The sequence below is a fragment of the Neomonachus schauinslandi genome, chromosome 10, assembly GCF_002201575.2.
Source record: "Neomonachus schauinslandi chromosome 10, ASM220157v2, whole genome shotgun sequence".
NCBI lineage: Eukaryota > Metazoa > Chordata > Mammalia > Carnivora > Phocidae > Neomonachus > Neomonachus schauinslandi.
Window position 1 is genome coordinate 121,400,035 of NC_058412.1, and position 19,047 is coordinate 121,419,081.

Sequence of the window (19,047 nt, forward strand, 5' to 3'; positions counted from 1 at the left end):
TCAGGGGAAATTACATGCCCTCCCAATGCCTTACCCAAGGGAGTGCGATAGTATGTGTCAGGGCCAGGCCTGTTAGAGACCCCAGGATCCCACCCTGCTCTGCAAGGTCCTATGCTCATAAAGGAGGAGGAACACATTAGTATTGAAGGCTTGTATGCTTTTGCTAAAGAAAACAAAACCAGGCAATCCCAAGAACAAAGCAATCCGGAGAGTTTCAAAAACAATATTTTAGCTGTGAGGACAACAGATTGTGGTCTGACCCCACTGTGGCATCAGCAGAGAATGGGTCAGAATGTTACCAGTTCCTTAGACAAGGGCCCTGAGTTGTGAATATAAATGCAACTGTTGAATTCTCTTAAAAAAAAAAAAAAAAATCAGTCCCAGTACTGAATATCCATTACCTTCTAGCAGGACTGTCAGAATCATTTTCGGTACGTTCTTGTACTAAGTCTTCCTTCCTTTCTTCACTCCCCATCGTGGCCACTCCCCTCTGCCACAGAAACATCAGGGCTTCTCGGCCTCAGCACAGCGGACATTTTGAGCAGGTAATTCTCTGTGCTGGGGGGCGAGGTGGGGGGGGGAGGGTGGCCCTGTGCATTCTAAGATGCTGAGCAGCATCCTGGCCTCCCCCCACTAGTCACTGCTGGCACCCCTCCCTGGTAGTGACAGCCAGAAACGTCTCCAGACTTGGCCAAATGTCACCCAAGGGGCAAAATGGACCATGACTGTGAACCACTGATGTCAAAGTCAGGTGTGAGAGCAACTACGAAGAGCTTTCTCACCAGGTCACCTGAGAATTGCAGGTACAGGATATCTTGTGCTGTGCTTCCAAAATCAGGTTAATTACAATCAACTCCAAATTATCCAGGGGCCAATTATCCACATTAGCCCAGCCCCCACCCAACACTACCTGAGGTCGCCCCGATTCACCATTCACAAGCAGCTGGTACGGTGGGGGAGAAGGAATTTCAAATCAAGAATGCAGACTCGCACAGGGAGTTCAGATTGCTTCTTTGGTTTTGTTTAGGATGGCGAGATGGGAGGATGTTGAAATGCATCCTCCTCACACCCTGTGAGTGCTTTAATGATGCCCAGCGCTGCCCCAACTCACCGGCAGAAGAGACACTAAAAGGCGCTGGGATGGAAGGCCCTTCCTTGTCCTCTCTGGATGCCAGGAGTTCCTGCCCTTCTCCCTCTGGCAGGGAAAATCCTAGTAGGACCTCTCCCTTGAAGGGTCTACCTTCAGACAGTACAAGAGTCTTCTCTGGGGGGCGCCTGGGTGGCTCAGTCGGTTAAGCGTCTGCCTTCGGCTCAGGTCATGGTCCCAGGGTCCTGAGATCGAGCCCCGCACAGGGCTCCCTGCTCAGCGGGGAGCCTGCTTCTCCCTCTCCCGCTCCCCCTGCTTGTGTTCCCTCTCTGTCAAATAAATAAATAAAATCTTTAAAAAAAAAAAAAAAAAGTCTTCTCTGGGGGAGCAGACCACACACAGTATCACAACAGAGGATTAACTGACATATGCACGAAGAGGGAGAACCCAACTGCCATGTTACAAAACTGAACTGAAAATGTCCCTTAGAGTCCAGCCCTGATCTTTTTCTCTCCTCCCTCCTTCTAAGAGTTGTTCTCATTTACCTTCCCCACCATCTCACCTTCCACTCACTCCCCAACTCCATCACTGCACCGAAACTGTTCTCACCAAGGTCACCAAGTGCTCCCATGTTGCTGGATCTGGTGACCACCCTTCATCCTTATCCAGGATGCAAGAGCCCTGAGAGCAGGGACTTTTGACTCTGTTGTCTGCTTTTGTATCCAAAGTGCTAGAACAGGGCCTGGCACCAAGTAGGTGCTCAGTATATATCTGTTGAATGAATGAATCTCACTTGACTTCTGCAAAGCACTGCTAACGTGGACCACTCCTTCCCTCTTGAAAGGCTTGCTTCTCTTGGTTTCCAGAAAGCTACAAACTGCTGGTTTTCCTCCCACCTCCCCAGGGACTTCACAGTCCCACGGGGACTTTTTTAGCTCATCCATTAGATGCTCATCAGAACCCCACCCTGGGCCCCCTTCTCAGTCAACAACACCCCATTCCTAGACCATCTCATTCATTCCCTTGGCTTCAGTTGCCACCTAGAGAGGGCAGTACTTTCTGCTATCCATCATTGTCCCTAAGAACTTCTGGGTCATTCTTCTAGAAAGCTGCCCCTCCCACCCAAGCCTGCCCCAGGTATGGACACATAACTCAGGATTGACCAATCAGAACCGCACAGGCCTGTGGCCAGAGTGAATGGTTCAGAGATGCTCACAGGACCCACCCAAGCCAATGCAAGTCTGGGCCAGGCTTTGAATGGGTGGTGATGGGCAGTTCTCCCCTCTCCACTGAGCTTACAGTTCTGAGCTGTGACCATCCTGACTCCCTAAGGAGAACCTGTGCCTTCCGGTTGCATCAGTTCACAAAAAATGCCAAGAAAGAAGATGAGACAGACACAAGGAACTGATGACATCATATGAAACCTAGGGTCCAGCGATGCTTACCTGCCCCCCAGGAGTTTTCAATTAAGTGATTCAATTTCCTTTTTGCCTCTGCCAGTTTGGGTTATCTACTGCCCCACGGAGATGGCTACAGTTAATCCAAAAGGAGAAAAAAAAAAAAAAAAAAAGGAGGGGCCTATTCCTCTCCTCCCCTTATATCTGCTCTAGCCTTAGTGGTTTGTTTTCCCAGCAGAATGCCACGATGGTGATGCTCTGGAACTGCTCAGGGTAAGTCACAAAAAGCCTCGCAGCATCCACGGCCGTGGACGACTCTCCTGAGAAGGCCGTGGTCTACGGGGAAACCTTCAAAATACATAAAGGCGTTTGGGCCATGCCCGCCATCCTTCGTCTGGGAGCCACCACAGCAGAAGCCCCAAACATCATGGAGCAGACACAAAACTTTCCACCGCGCCCCATCCGAATTCCCAAGCCACAGGATCACGTGTCTATCCATAAAACAGTTGGTGGTTGACACTCCTGGGTTTGGGGGTAGCTTGTGATGCAGCAAACCTAACTGAGGCACTCAGAGCTTGCTTACCTTTGCCAGACCATCCCTGGGATCCAGGGAACACCGGGCATTTCCCTCTCAGGGAACCCTGGCCAGAAAAACCTCTCTCTCGCAGAAATGAAGTTATCGATCTGCCTGTCTGTCTCCCTCACTGCAGCATGGACTCCTCCGGGGCTCAGCACAGTGTCTGGTGCCAAGCCAACGGTATGTATCTGATGAACAAATGAATGAAAGAAGAGCCACGCGTCACTGCCCTCTGTGAGGATGCTCCGAGGGCCCTACAACTCGCCGTGTCCTCAGGGGCTCCGTGGAAGGGAAGATGCACCGCAAGCGTTATTATTATAATTGCGACAGGTTCCAAGCCTGGTAATCATTAACCATCCCCAGGAGAGCTAGTTAGCCAGCAAAGAAGAAAGCCCCCTCCCCGGGGTTGGGAGTGCCGATGCCCTGACGGCACTTGACTTCAACCTGAACTCCCCGCGCCTTCTCACGGAGCCAATCTGTCTATAAAATTGGTGGTTTCTATAGAAACAGAAGCACTGTAGTAAAGCGAAGGGAAATCGTACATTCTGTCAGTGTACAGAGATCAATCCCATTCTTATACAGGGCCAGGACTCTTTCACGCTTTATTTTTGAGCATCTCAGCTTTCATTTCCATCCGAGCTGTCTCATCTCATATTTATGAGGCTCCTGCGCTGGGAATCTCATTCCTCCTCGCCTAGCTAGCTGCCTTTGTTGACTATGACCACAGGCGGAAGTCTGTGGAAGAGTGTGGAATCCCCAGCATCCCCTTGGGGTGCCGACAGCTCCAAATCCCAAGCTCAGAGGCAGAGCTGGGATCCCTGGTGCTCTGCGCAGCACCCACGAGGGTGGCCAGGGCCCCTCAACTGGACATTATAAAAATCTGCTCGGTAATCAGGTACTTGTTTTATAAGCCTATACCTTAGCTTAGACCGTCTCCAAGCTCTTAAATATTAATATGTCTGCAATCTCTGTTTTGCACTGCAAAGTGCAAGTGGCTTTCTAACAGGCAAGGAATTAGAACTTAGCTTGTATTTGAATTACTCGTGCTGTCTCTTGATCATCTACGGACAAAATGAGAAAAGACACAGGTTGTATTTTAATATTTTAGATGAAGGTCCGAATTTTGAGACATATGTTAATTCATGAAAAGTGCCTGCTTTTATCTTGTTTCACTCTTAAAGAAATAATATGACGTTTCCTTCATCAAAGAGGCCTTTAATAATACCTATTTGAGTCTGACCTAACAGCACTGTGTTTTGCCTTTTTCCTGCTCTGATATGTGATTGATTGGATAAACAAGAATAAAGAGATAGATGAATGAGGGGATGAGGGATGGATGGATGGATGAGTAGATGGATAGGTAGATGGGTGATGGATGGATGGATGGATGGGCTAATCACGTCTACCAGAATAATTTTCCTAAAATGCAAATCTAATCTTCCATGCACGTATTCATACACAACATTTCTGAGCACCTACCACGTACCAGCACGACATGAAGCACGGGGGATGCAGCAGTGGATACCTGAGGTACGGTCGGAACCCTCCAGAAGCTAACATTTCATATCTTTGGAACAAGAAGTGGATGGAGAGGAAGCAAGAGTGACTTCAGAGAAAGCACTGCAGAGTCTATCACCCTGGTCTGGGGTGACAACTGAGAGGGCCTTGGCCGAGGACAAGGGCAGTGGACACGGGGAGGCCGGAATAGATCGAGCGCTATCAGTCGGCCTTGACCACCGACTGAGTCACACAGCCGTGAGTTTCACTCTCAGTTCAGCCCCTCCACAGGCCGTGCGAGCCTCAATCGCCTCAGATGCAGATCATGAATACCTGCACCGCCTCCCAGAGTTGGTACGAGGAGTAAATGAGATGAAGTACGTCAAACAGCCAGACACAGGGCCTGGCCAAGAAAAGGTTTTTAAGACCAAAACCCTCCATTTTAGGGAAAGACACCCAGACCTCCGGTTCTTACCCCCATTGTAAGCCACAATGAACGCTGGAAGCTGTCAGGGTGAAAGAGCAGACAGAAGGTCCAGAAGAAGGACTCAAAGACATGGCAGCACGGGGCCATGACCACTCAGCAGCCAGCCTACCCCCGCCACCCCAGGCTTCAGCCAGCTGCCTGCCACAAGCCCGCTTCACACACAGCTGAGTCCACACATGATACCACCCTCCTTGACCAGGGAAACCTTTCTGGGAGCCTGGGTCCTGCCCGCCCCACCTGGGGCATTCACCCAACTAGAACATCCAAGGATCCAGAATCAGGAGGCTGCACAAATAAGATCACGTATGTCCTGCTCCATCAGAACTTTCTTGTTGTTGTTTCTATGTATCCACAAAGCACACCTCAGCTGCCTCAGTAATTCTCTTTTTTTATTATTATGTTATGTTAATCACCATACATTACATCATTAGTTTTTGCCTCAGTAATTCTTAGATGTGCCATTCCACTCGGTCCACAGGACTGTCCCGAGGGTGGGTTCCAGAACAAGGCGTTTGGACACAGATCTGCCAGCACCTTGCTGTGTGATCCTGGATAGACACCGAACCTCTCTGAGGCTCTTTCTTACCTGCAAAATGGATACGAGAGTACTCACTACGGCACCTGATCAAAGAATGAGTTGGGTTTTTTTTTTTTTAATGAGTACTTTTAAAAAATCTTGGGCTAGATAAATTAAATGCACCTTTGGAGACACTTTCATGCCCTTCTGTTCATGACTGAAATGGGTCCCTTCTCCACCAACTTTCCCCTTGTTAGTACGACTCCTTCCTCTGTAGAACCTGCAAAGAAAACCTGACCAAGCCCAACTAAAAGTATGAAGGTGGAGGAAAACAAAGCAAATCCAAACCAAACAGCAGTTCCCTCACCTGGGAGTCAGCAGCGGGGCAAGGCTGCACAAAGGTGGAAATGGGTGGACAGAGCTGTCCCCTCCACCAGTGCCAACTTCTCAGCTAGCAAGCATACAGTGTGGCACATATGACCACCTCGAGGGAAGACTAAGGTTCAGAAAGGTTAAGAAACTGACCCAAGGTCACACAGCTCAGTAAGAGGTGAAGCCAGGATCTGAAAGCAGGTCTGACTCCAACATGCCCTTACCATGACACTCACCACCACCCCCAGCGGATCATGCCACATAGAATCCTCAGTGTGTCAGCACTTAACCCACAGTTTGCTTATTTGCAGGAGAATGTGAGCGACCTCTGTCCTTTAGGAGTGATTTCTCATCCCCACCTGCAATTATAGACTGGAAGATAGGTCTACCACAATCTTCAGACTCCAGCCCCAGATCGAGAGGGTCATCAATTTGAGGCTGCCAGATAATGGAAAAGCCAAATCTTCTGGCTTATCCGTGGAGGCAACAGAAATCCCCCTCAATGACTCTTCACTGTCCCCCAAGACTGACCCCAGCTGACAGAGCCATCTAGACCAGGGTTTCTCAATCCTGACATCATCAGCATTTTGGAGTGGATAATTTTCTTTTGTGGAGGCCTGAGCTTTGTATGATGTGGAGTGGCCTGCCTGTCCTCTACCCACTCGATGCTATTAGTACCTCTCTCAGTTGTGATAACCAAATTGATCTCCAGACATTGCCCAATGTCTCCTGGAGGACAAAATTGCTCTCTGTTAAGAACCACTACCCCGGGCGCCTGGGTGGCTCAGTTGGTTAAGCGACTGCCTTCGGCTCAGGTCATGATCCCAGGGTCCTGGGATCGAGTCCCACATCGGGCTCCCTGCTCGGCGGGAGGCCTGCTTCTCCCTCTCCCACTCCCCCTGCTTGTGTTCCTGCTCTCGCTGTCTCTGTCTCTGTCAAATAAATAAATAAAAAATCTTAAAAAAAAAAAAAAAAAGAACCACTACCCTGGATGGATGGATCATACTCTAAAGATAACAGGCCAGAGAGAGATCACAGGGTGGGGTGGGAGGGGCCTCCAAGACCTCTCCCACAGAATAGGACGGCTACCCCACAATACAGCTAGACCCTCAGCATTGCACACTCTGAACCCAAGCCTACCAGAGCTGATTGGCCTCAGTGGGACTAACTCAGTAGACCCAACTCCCAAGAGGCTGATGTGTACTACAGATTCCAGGGTACTGCTCTCCCCAGAGAAACCGAGCCTTCAAGGAGCCCAGGTTTTCATTCTATCTGGTCCGCACAGGCTTCCCTCGAGAGAGCTATGGGGATGCAGAACCATGATCGGTGAGAAGGCAGGCACAGGGGAGCATTCCTGGACTGAACCTCCCTCCACGGGTGGAGGATGGGAGCAAGCACCCAGGCACGTCATCTTCATTTTTGCATCTTCTTTTGTTAAAGGATGACCTGGTGGCACATGCCCATCGAACTGTTCTGGCAGCCTGTGAGCCCCAGAAAAGTGAGAGCTGCATGATATCTACACCTTCAGAGACCGCACGCACGGTCCACCTGCACGTGTTTCCTTTATCGTGTGTCACTTTTTTTTTTTAAGATTTTATTTATTTGAGAGAGAGAGAGATACAAGTAGGCAGACAGACAGGCAGGCAGGCAGGCAGAGGAATAGGGAGAAGCAGGCTCCCTGCTGAGCAGAGAGCCCCATGTGGGGCTCAACCCCAGGACGCCGGGATCATGGCCCGAGCCGAAGGCAGACGCTTAACTGAGCCACCCAGGCGCCCCCGTGTGTCACCCTCTTGAAAGAAGGGGTGTGGGAGGAGAGGAGGAAGGAAGGTGAGAGAGACTTCCTGCTACAGAAGAGACTCTACAGAGGCTATGACGTCACATCACCCTCAAATCTGGCCTGAGTTGGGCAACACGTCAAGGCTTCAAATGACGCCAGCTAGCCATGCTTTCTAGCTCCCCTTCGTCCAAGGAGATCTTGGAGTCATGGTATTGGGAGAAGAACATGGAGGAGGAGGAGGAGATGGAAATGGGGGAGGGAAGGGGGATAGAAGTCGGGAGGGAGGAGGACACACACAAGAGCTCATTCTCTGTGGACAGCAGGAGTTCCAGACATGCTGCCCACCCTACCCTCTCCGTAATCACAACGCACACCATCCTCTCAGTAAAAATCAGATGGGTGATCATCATTAACACTGACTGTTAACTGTAGCTCCGGTACCTTCATATAATGAGCCCAAATTGTCCTAACTTAAAAGCATAACTGTAATGAGTTTGACATAATTAATATGATTTCACTATTATATCATCCTATTTATATTTAAATTATAAATTTTTAAATTTGTATTTATAGATTTTAAATGTATAATTTGAATGATACATTATAAATTATGTTTATATTAAAGTTCAAATATAATTGACATTCTATTTAATGTTCTATATTGCATAACTGAAATAGTTTTTGTACTGTAACATATTAAAATATAAATTAAGTATTATTGAGCTTTGAAATGTCCACATGAAGAAAGTACTAAGGTTGTACCCATTTACCAGAGGAAGATTAGCTCAGATTACCTGACCTGCTAGGGAATCCCAGCCAGCAAACTCCAGTCACAGCCCAGGAATAAAGGCTGAGGCAAAATAAAGCATTCTTGCCAAGACTGGGTGGGAGGGGCATGCCAGGGCCGAACTGAGGTAAAGGAGAAAACCCCTCCACAACAGCACAGTCTTCAGCTGGCCACAGCCTTGCAAGCAAGCCAGGTGCTGGGACACGGCTGCGTGAACTTGCCTTCCAGAAAAGGAAGGGAGAGGAATTTATCTGCTGCCCCCTATCCTGCCTCTGAAGGTGTAGATATCATGCAGCTCTCACTTTTCTGGGGCTCACAGGCTGCCAGAACAGTTCGATGGGCATGTGCCACCAGGTCATCCTTTAACAAAAGAAGATGCAAAAATGAAGATGACGTGCCTGGGTGCTTGCTCCCATCCTCCACCCGTGGAGGGAGGTTCAGTCCAGGAATGCTCCCCTGTGCCTGCCTTCTCACCGATCATGGTTCTGCATCCCCATAGCTCTCTCGAGGGAAGCCTGTGCGGACCAGATAGAACGAAAACCAAAGGGGCGCCTGGGTGGCTCAGTCGGTTGGGCGACTGCCTTCGGCTCGGGTCATGGTCCTGGAGTCCCGGGATCGAGTCCCGCGTCGGGCTCCCTGCTCGGCGGGGAGCCTGCTTCTCCCTCTGACCCTCCCCCCTCTCATGCTCTCTGTCTCAAATAAATAAATAAAATCTTAAAAAAAAAAAAAAAAAAGAATGAAAACCAAAGACCCTGCAGCTTCCCCCAGGCTGCGGGCAATGGAGGCTGTACCAAAGCCCGGCTCTCTCCCCAAGGGGAGGGTAAGACTCTGCATTCTTAGGAGCTGAGGTGACAACAGGTATGGGTGGGCCTAAACGCTGAGCCAGAAGCTGGGGCCACGAGGGGAGTAAGGGCCAAGAGAAGGTGGGGAGCACATAAACCAAGTCCCCACTGTCTTAGACCGTTCAGGCAGCTCTAACAGAATACCACAAACAGGTGACTGAACAGCGGAAATCTCTTCCTCGCAGTTCTAGATGCCGGGAAGTCCACAAAGCACCGACAGATCCCACATCCGCTGAGAACCCGCTTCCTAGACGTCAGACTGTGGTAACCATACAAGGCAGAGGGCAAGGGACTTCCCTGGGGCCTCTTTTGTAAGGGCACTAACCTCTCCATGAGGGTGACCTCATCACTTCTCAAACACCATCACACTGGACATTAGGATTTAACTCACCTTGGGGGGACACAAACATTCAGTCCCCAGCACTGCGTCTTTGAATTAAAAGTCAGGGCTCCTTCAATTCAGGGGCAAAAAGCATTCGACTCAAAGGTCCCACTGCCCAAGGCAGCTGAATCTAAACCACCCACTGAAAATGCAGATTCCCCGGCCACAGCCCTCATTTGGGGATGCAACCACAGAATCCGCCTATTTTTAACAAGCTCCCCGAGTGACTTTTGTGAGCACTCAATTGTAGGAACAGCTCGAGCAGCGTCACGAACTGCCCTGAGCACGCCTCAACTCCCCGACTCATTTCAAGGGGGAGAAATCGAAACCCAGAAGTGACGAACTACAGATCAATAGAACAGAACAATGAGTCACGCAGGTCAGGTTGCAGCACACGGGAGCAAAGGGGAGACTGCATGCAAGGCAAGCCGATGTCATTAGGGGCCCTCGCCAGCATCACTTGCTCCAAAACATTTACAAAAACAGCTCTCCTGGATAGGAAAGAAAGTTAATTTTTCATGCAGCTGTAGGAAAAGTAAATGTGCTTTTAATACCCTACTCTACATCAATTTGTTATTCTTAAATTTCTGAGCGACTGAAAGACTCTGTCTGTTCACCCTTTTCCGTATGAGTGAAGCCGCAGGAGGAGGCCAGAACGTACCTCCTCTCCTCTCATTCTTCTACATTAAGACCTCCCCTTGGTTCTCGCAGCCCCCGCTGACATCAGATGCTATTTAGGGAGACAAATGACACAGGGTGAGGCCGGGCATACCAAAGGGGCCTCGGATGTCAGTTACACAAGCGAGACTGTGTCACTCGCAAAGACTTTCTTTTTTTTTTTATTTTATTTTTTTTTAAGATTTTATTTATTTGTGAGAGAGAGAATGAGAGACAGAGAACATGAGAGGGAGGAGGGTCAGAGGGAGAAGCAGACTCCCTGCTGAGCAGGGAGCCTGACGTGGGACTCGATCCCGGGACTCCAGGATCATGACCTGAGCCGAAGGCAGTCGCTTAACCAACTGAGCCACCCAGGCGCCCGCAAAGACTTTCATTAATAAATCTTTGAGCACCTACTTTTCTGGAGTACTGTACCCACCTCTGGAAATTTTTAACAAACTCACATTTACTTTCCTTTTTCATTAATTAATTTTCATATTAATTTCATCCATTAGAACCTAATACCTCCCAATTACACATTATAAGCTCGGAGGAAAGCTGGTAATTGAGACTGTCCCAGGATTCCAGGAGTGCCCTGCTCAGGATGTCTGCTTTAATTAGGTTTTCGTTAATTACTTTTTTTTATCAATTAATATTTTGTACTTTAGACCCAATACTCGCTATCTCCACATCACCTGCTCTTAAATGCACCTCATTTACTGTAATCAGTCAAGCAAGGGGGCTCAGGAAGAGTTCAGCAGAACAAGCTGTACTACAGACAGGCTCTGGGTCACCCATGCAAATTACACAGCACCCTCTGGGGGCGTTTTGCCCCAAAATGTGTGTTGTGAGCATATATGCAAACCAGGAATAAAATGGAAGAAAAACAGACCCCAAAACTCCCCTGCAGATAAGGAACCGATCCCCAAAAGGGGAGGTATCCTCGCCAACCTCTCCGATGGCCCATCCAAACACGTCCCTCACCACTGCCTTGCTCGCTGCATCTCCCTGCACCCTCATTACACTAAGGTGAATATGGAATTTATCCCCTATGCCAGGACATTTCTGACAGAGAAAAGAACTATGGTTCCTAATTATGCCGGGGAACACTAGACACACACCAGGACTGTCCACAGCACACCGGGATGAAGGGTCACCCAACCCATCACCGCCATGCAAGCTCCATCTTCCCTTGGATACGAGCCTGACAACCTCCTCCTGAGAATCATTCCTTCAAGGATGAAACTCTGCTTTTGCTCCCTTAATAGAAGCCAGTATTTACCTGAAAAATCAATATGCATTGATAAATGATAATATAATTTCTACCTCCTGAACTCTCACGATTCCTACTTTCTGTTGATGTTTTTGGGTGGTTAAGAACACCTCACATGAGCTCTACCCTCTTAGCAAAATTTCAGTGGACAATGCAGTATCATTAATGACAGGCACAGGGTGGTAGAGTCTAGCAGGTCTCTAGAATTTATGCATCTTGCAGAACTGGGACTTTACACCTGTTGAAGAGCAGCATCCCATTCTCCCCTCCTCCCCCAGTCCCTGGCAGCCACCATTCTCATCTCTGTTTCTAGAGATTAGAACTACAGTATTTTTAGATACCTCATGGAAGTGGAGTCATGTGCCATTTGTCTGTGACTGGCTTCTATCACTTAGCATAATGCCCACTACGTTCAACCATGTTGTTACACACAGCAGGATTTCATTCTTTTTAAAGGATGAATAATACGCCATTGTATGTATGTACCACCTTTTCTTCACCCTTTCCTCTGTCAATGGACATTTAGGTTGCTTCCGTACCTTGGCTATTGTGAATAATGCTGCAATGAACATGGGAGTGCACACGTCTCTTCGAGATGCCGAATTCAATTCTTTGGATGTATACCCAGGGTTAGAATTGGTGGATCATGTGGTAATTCTTTAATTTTTTTGAGGAACCATCATACTATTTTCCCTAGCAGCTAGATCATTTTATATTCCGGTCAACAATGGACAAGGGTTCCACTTTCTCCTCATCCTTCCCAACACTTAATATCTTTTCATTTTTTTTATAATAGCCATCCTAATGATCTTAAGGTGATACCTCAATGGGGAAAGGACAGTCTCAACAAATGTTGTTGGGAAAACTGGATATCCAGATGCAAGAAAATGAAATTGGATTTCATCTTACATTATACACAAAAGTCAACTCAAAATGGATTGAAAATTTAAACATAAGACCTAGAATGTAAAACTACATCCTGACAGTGCACATAGTGATATCTTGAATAGGACACCAAAAGCACAAGCTTTGCTGCAAAATTAGGTAAGTGGGACTATATCAAACTAAAAAGTTTCTGCAAAGCAAAGGAAACAATTAAGAGAGTGAAAAGGCAATCTATAAAATGAAAAAAATATTTGGAAACCATATATCTGATAAGAGATTACGTCCAAAATATATAAGGAATTCCTTCCTACAACTCAACAGCAAAAAAAAAGCACCTGATTTAAAAATGGATGAAGGATTTGAATAGACATTTCTCCAAAGACATACCCATAGCCAACAAGTACATGAAAAGACGCTGAATATTACCAATCAGGAAAATTCAAAGCAATCCCGTTTTCCATCTTAAATTAGATTTTTTAGTACACCCAGTATCTTTTTTTCACCTTATTTGACCAACTGTTATTTTATAAAATGTTACTGAAAACATTTGGTTGAGCATAGCTTTCTGTGCCAGGGAAGGAGGGAAGTACTTTAAGAGCATCACCTCATTTAATGCACAATAGCTCAGGAAGGTAGGAATTGCTATTATCCCCATTTTGCAGAGGAGAAAAACAGAGGCTCAGATGTAATGACTGGTCTCCCCCCATCCTGCAAAACTAAATCCCCCAAGAATTGAGCCCAGATGGGGAAACAGAGGGGAAAAAACCACCAACCTCAACCTGAGCATCAAGTTGATTTTCTCCTTCTGCTTGGGACTCTCTTCCTTTCTAGTGTTGACTAACACCTATGCCCAGAGGGCTCTGCTCCCCCTTTAAAGCCACGACCCTAGGCTCTATGAATGGCTGACACTGGCTAGAACTTTCAGAAAGGCTTCCTGAGCCCTCAGGGAGAACCAAAAGGGAGCGCAGAGGTAGAAAATTGTTACAGCTAAGAGTGAACAGTGCTTCTCTCCTCCACAGGGAGTTCACTCCTGGACCTCCCAAGTCTATCCCATTCCATGCCAGGATCACTGGCATAGTGCCCCTCTCACCTGGAAGGGCTGGCCCACTGCCCAGAACTTAGTCCCTCCCACCATCCACTAATAAAGAGTGCCAGCCCCAGGGGACTGAGAGCACTTCTGTACCTTGACCACTCAACCCACTACCACCTACCAGGAGCCAGCTCAGATGGTCACCAACCAGGTCACAAGGATATTTAACATATATTCATGTGTATTCTGATAAAGATTAGTGAAATATTGCCTTTAGTCAGATCAATAAAATCATCTATGTCAGTGTAGCCATCAGACACTTGTCACTGCTCCCCCCCCAAACACTAATGTGCACATATGCACGTACACACACACACCCTTAAAAAACTGGCTTGAGCAAGAAGAGGATACAGTGACCGTGGCTGCCAGGGTAATACAATGTTTCAAACGCTATCTGAGCAGACAGCAAACAGCACCCCAAATAATTTCATTTCCCTATTTCTGGAGAACATACCACCACAGGTAAAACTGTCCCCATTTATAAAAAGACTACAAAAGAAAAATACAACCAATACAGAGCCTAGGAAGATGTTTTGTAAATTAAATAAGACAGAATAAAGTATGCAGGGAAAATACACTTTTCTAAAATGATTTCATTGCATGAAATGTCATTAAATTTCATACTATCTCCTTTGTGTTCTCCATAAATTCAAGAAAACGTGGTTTCTTTGAAAAGAAGAAATTTTTAAAAATGAGATCAAAAGAGATTTTTAAAAAGGGATTTAGTTAAAAGGCTAGGAAAAAATTACAGATAGGTAATTAAAATAAAAATGTTTTAAAATTCAATAGTTGGTAAGATAACGTTAATGCATTTAATAGCCACCAGGAGCAAAAATGATGCTGTTGAGTACTGAAGCAGTGATACGTAGAATGAACTTCCCAGAAACGAAGAATAGAAGAGGGCAACGAAGATTGTTACAGTGTTGTTGGTTCTCTTAAAACATAAAATCTTATTTTATCCCCGTTAAAAGCAAATCTCCATACACTATAGTATCCTTGCTTAGAAATGCCTGAGGTGCACACCTGGGTGACTCCGTAGGTTGAGCATCCAACTCCTGATTTCAGCTCAGGTCATGGTCTCAGGGTCATGAAATGGAGGCCCACACCAGGTTCCGCATCAGCGGGGAGTCTGCTTGGGCTTCTCTCTCCATCTCCCTCTGTCCAGCCCACTACCCACCCCCCTCCCCCCACCGCGCTTGCTGGCACATGCTAGCTCTAATAAATCAATCTTTTAAAAAATGCTGGATATTTTAGTTACTGGGTACAATACAGCACTGGCTGGAAGGGAAAATAAGTAAGAAGTTTCTTCTTTTTTTAATTTTTTCAAAGACTTATCTACTGATTAGAGAGAAAAAGAGCACAAGCAGGGGGAGGGACAGAAGGAGAGGAAGAGAGAGCATCTCAGGCAGACTCTGTCTGTGCTGTGCATGGAGCCAGATGTAGGGCTCCATCTCACGACCTTGAGATCATGACCTCAGTGGAAACCAAGAGTCGACCCTTAACCGACTGTGCCACCCGGGTGTCCCTAAATATGTCTGTGAGAAGAAAGGCTACAGTTACATTTGGCCGGAAGGAAGCAGAACAGGTGCCCTGGAATAGAATAAAGGGTTAGCACAACTCGTATCCATGGAGCAGACACTTCACAGAAGTCAGTAAAGACGTACAGATGGGACAGGGGACAGAGAGGGGAAGAGAGACCAACTCAACTGCCTTCTAAAGGGGAGCACAGATACACAGAGTTCTGCATGCATCGGGGGAGGGTACTGCAGTGAAGGAATCATGATCCCCCCAAAAGCCTACATCCTAATAATGCCCAGAATCTCTGAACATGTTACCTTACAGGGCAAAAGGGACTCTGTAGATTTAAGTTGAGGATTTTGACATTGGGAGATTCTCTGGATTATCCAGCAGGCCCCATGTAATCATGAGGGTTCTTGTAAGTAAAAGAGAGAAGAAGAGTCAGAGAAAGAGACAGGAGGACAGATTCAGAGACCTGAATAATTTCGGGCCACAAGCCAAGTAATGCAGGTGCCCTAGAGATGCCACCTTGTCTGAAAAGGCAAGGAAACAGCTTCTCCCACAAGAGCATCCAGGGGCGCCTGGGTGGCTCAGGCATTAAGCGTCTGCCTTCGACTCGGGTCATGATCCCGGGGTCCTGGGATCCAGCCCCGCATCGGGCTCCGTGCTCCACAAGAGGCCTGCTGCTCCCTCTCCCACTCCCCCTGCTTGTGTTCTCTCTCTCGCTGTCTCTCTGTCAAATAAATAAATAAAATCTTAAAAAAAAAAAAAAAAGGGAACACAGACCAGCTAACACCTTGATTTTATATATTTTTTTTATTCTTATGTTAATCCCCATACTTTACATCATTAGTTTTAGATGAAGTGTTCCATGATTCATTGTTTGTGCATAACACCCAGTGCTCCATGCAGAATGTGCCCTCCTCGATACCCACCACCAGGCTAACCCATCCTCCCACCCCCCTCCCCTCTAGAACCCTCAGTTTGTTTTTCAGAGTCCATCATCTCTCATGGTTCGTCTACCCCTCCGATTTCCCCCGCTTCATTCTTCCCCTCCTGCTATCTTCTTCTTTTTTTTCTTAACATATATTGCATTATTTGTTTCAGAGGTACAGATCTGAGATTCAACAGTCTTGCACAATTCACAGCGCTTACCAGAGCACATACCCTCCCCAGTGTCTATCACCCAGTCACCCCATCCCTCCCACCCCACCCCCCACTCCAGCAACCCTCAGTTTAACACCTTGATTTTAGACTTCTGACCTCCAGAGCTGTAAGATAATAAACCTAGGCTGTTTCAAGTTGGTGAAAATCTGTTACAGCACCAATAGGAAACTAATATAGGTGTTTTACTGCAAAAAGGAATAGATGCAGAAATTTACTCTCCACTTCTGTATCTTGTACCTAATGCAGTGTTGACGCTTTCCTATTATTAGTTGAAGTACTAATATTGAATGTGATAATAAATGTACAAAGTCCATCAAGAGAATTCAGAGTCCTGAAATTCTGGCATACTGGGTAAGTCCATGACTACAGGTACCAGTGCAGACAGAGAGCTCTCAGCAACAAAATGACAAGAAAATCAGAAATATTAAAGCAAGAGATATATAATGAGAATTCCCAAGAAACAGATTAGATCACACACAAAAATAAGCTGTACAGCATGTCCTAAACATCCTGAATAATATTTCCAGTATCAAAGAAGAAACTAACAAGCGATCTATATAGCAAACATTCCTATAATTAAATGACTAATCTCAGACTTCTCCACCACAATACTGGACTGCAAAAGCTACCAATTAAATAAGTACAGAGTTTAAAGCACTCTTTGTTCATGTACAGAAGAAGTGTAAAGATAGTTAACAAATGTGAAAAAATGCAGAGAATATGTGCAAAACATCTCCACCACCACCTACGCCACCCTCCCCACTGGCCAGCTAACAGTCCTCAGGAAAGTACTAAAAGCAATAGTCTAATCAAACAGGGGTTAATATTTAAAATGAAAAATGGATATTTTTTTTACATTGTCAAAGGCCTGGTAGAGAACACCAAAGCAAGCTGAGCATGGAATTGTCTTAAAACGGATATAAATACAGTTACCAACAATATATCATTAATGGTTCTTTAAAAAAAAAAAAAAAAAGGTACACAGACCTACAATTTTAAATAATGATTAAATTAGAAATGTGGATAAAAAATCCCATACTACACCCTCAGCAAGTGAGGACATGAATGAAGATGATGTAATGATATATAAAACTACACCAACCTGCCCTATCCTATGCAGGAGAAAGACAAGAATGTATTTTGTATTCTGAAGGCAATTAGAAGTTTTAGAAACAGTTAAAATTAGTTATATGTTTTTAAAACAACTAAACGTATTTCCAACAGTGGAGCTGAATGCAGGATGTAATGCAAATACCTATTTATTAAGTGAAGAATTAACCAACTCCTTCTGGAAGGACCAGATCGTAACTATTTCAGGTTTCTGAATCACATACAGTTATTGCCACATATTCTTCTTGATTTTGTATTGTTTTCCAACCGTTTAAAAATGTAAAAGCTGCTCTTAGCCTGTGCACTCCACAAAAAACAGGCCCCAGGTTGCCAACCACTGCACTTGGGTGGAAAAGAAAGGGACATAGGGAGGATGAAAAATCTAAAAGAAAGAAGAAATAAAAAGCATTAAATACAGATGATGAACATTAGAAAAAAATATATAGGAGTTATGACAGTATAAATGGCCTCGACTTCTCTAGTAAAAGACAATGACTCACAGACTCAAAGAATCAAGCAGAACTGAGTATTTGCCATCAGACACAACCTTAATTCAACAAAGGTGAAATGTGAAAGAATGGGCAGGTTTAGCAGGCAACTGTCAATGCAGGTTTACCAATATCCATCAAAGCAGAATTAAATATTAAGTAGCACAAAGAAAGCCACTTTACACTGATAAAAGCTGTAATTCACAAAGGAATCCTATTATGACATTTTCTGCAACAAGTAACACTGCACTGAGATCTATAAAGCAAACTGTTAGAAAACAAATCAAAAGAAACATAATAAGTACATTTAACCTAATCTGAGAGCTGAGTAATCCAAAGAGAAGCATTTAAGAATAAGGAACGATCCAAAACTTTCGGGATGTAGAAAAAGCTGTTCTAAGAGGCAAGTTTATAGCAATACAGGCCTACCTCAAGAAGAAAAATCTGAACCTCACGTTAGCCTAAAGAGCTAGAAAAACACTTTTTTTTTAATTCTTTTTTTTTTTTTTTTAGGTTTTTTTTTGTGATCTCTACACCCAACATGGAGCTTGAACTCACGACCCCAAGATCAAGAGTTCCATGTTCTTCTGACTAAACAAAACCCAAAACCAATAAAGGAAAAAATAAAATAAAAATCAGAACAGAAATAAATGAGCTATATATATATCTATATATATGTGTATGTGTGTGTATGTGTATATATAGATATTATATATAAAATAATGAAACCAGGAGCTGATTATTTGAAAAGGTCAACAAAATCGATGAACCTCTACCCAGACTCACCAAGAAGAGAAAGAGAGAGAGAGAGAAACAGGGGACACACACAAAATCACAAAGAGAAGTAACAATCAACACCACAGAAATAAAGGATTATAAGAGAATACTATGAACAATTACATGCCAACAAATTGGATAACTTAGAAGAAATGAATAAATACCTAGAAACATATAACCTCCCAAAACTGAAGCAGGAAGAAATAGAACGTTTGAACAGACCAATTACTAGCAAGGAAATTGAATCAGTAACCAAAAACAAACAAACAAACAAAACCAAGGGGAAAAAAAAAAAACTACCAACAAACCAAAGTCCAGGACCAGATGGCCTCACAGGGGAATTCTACCAAACATTTTAAG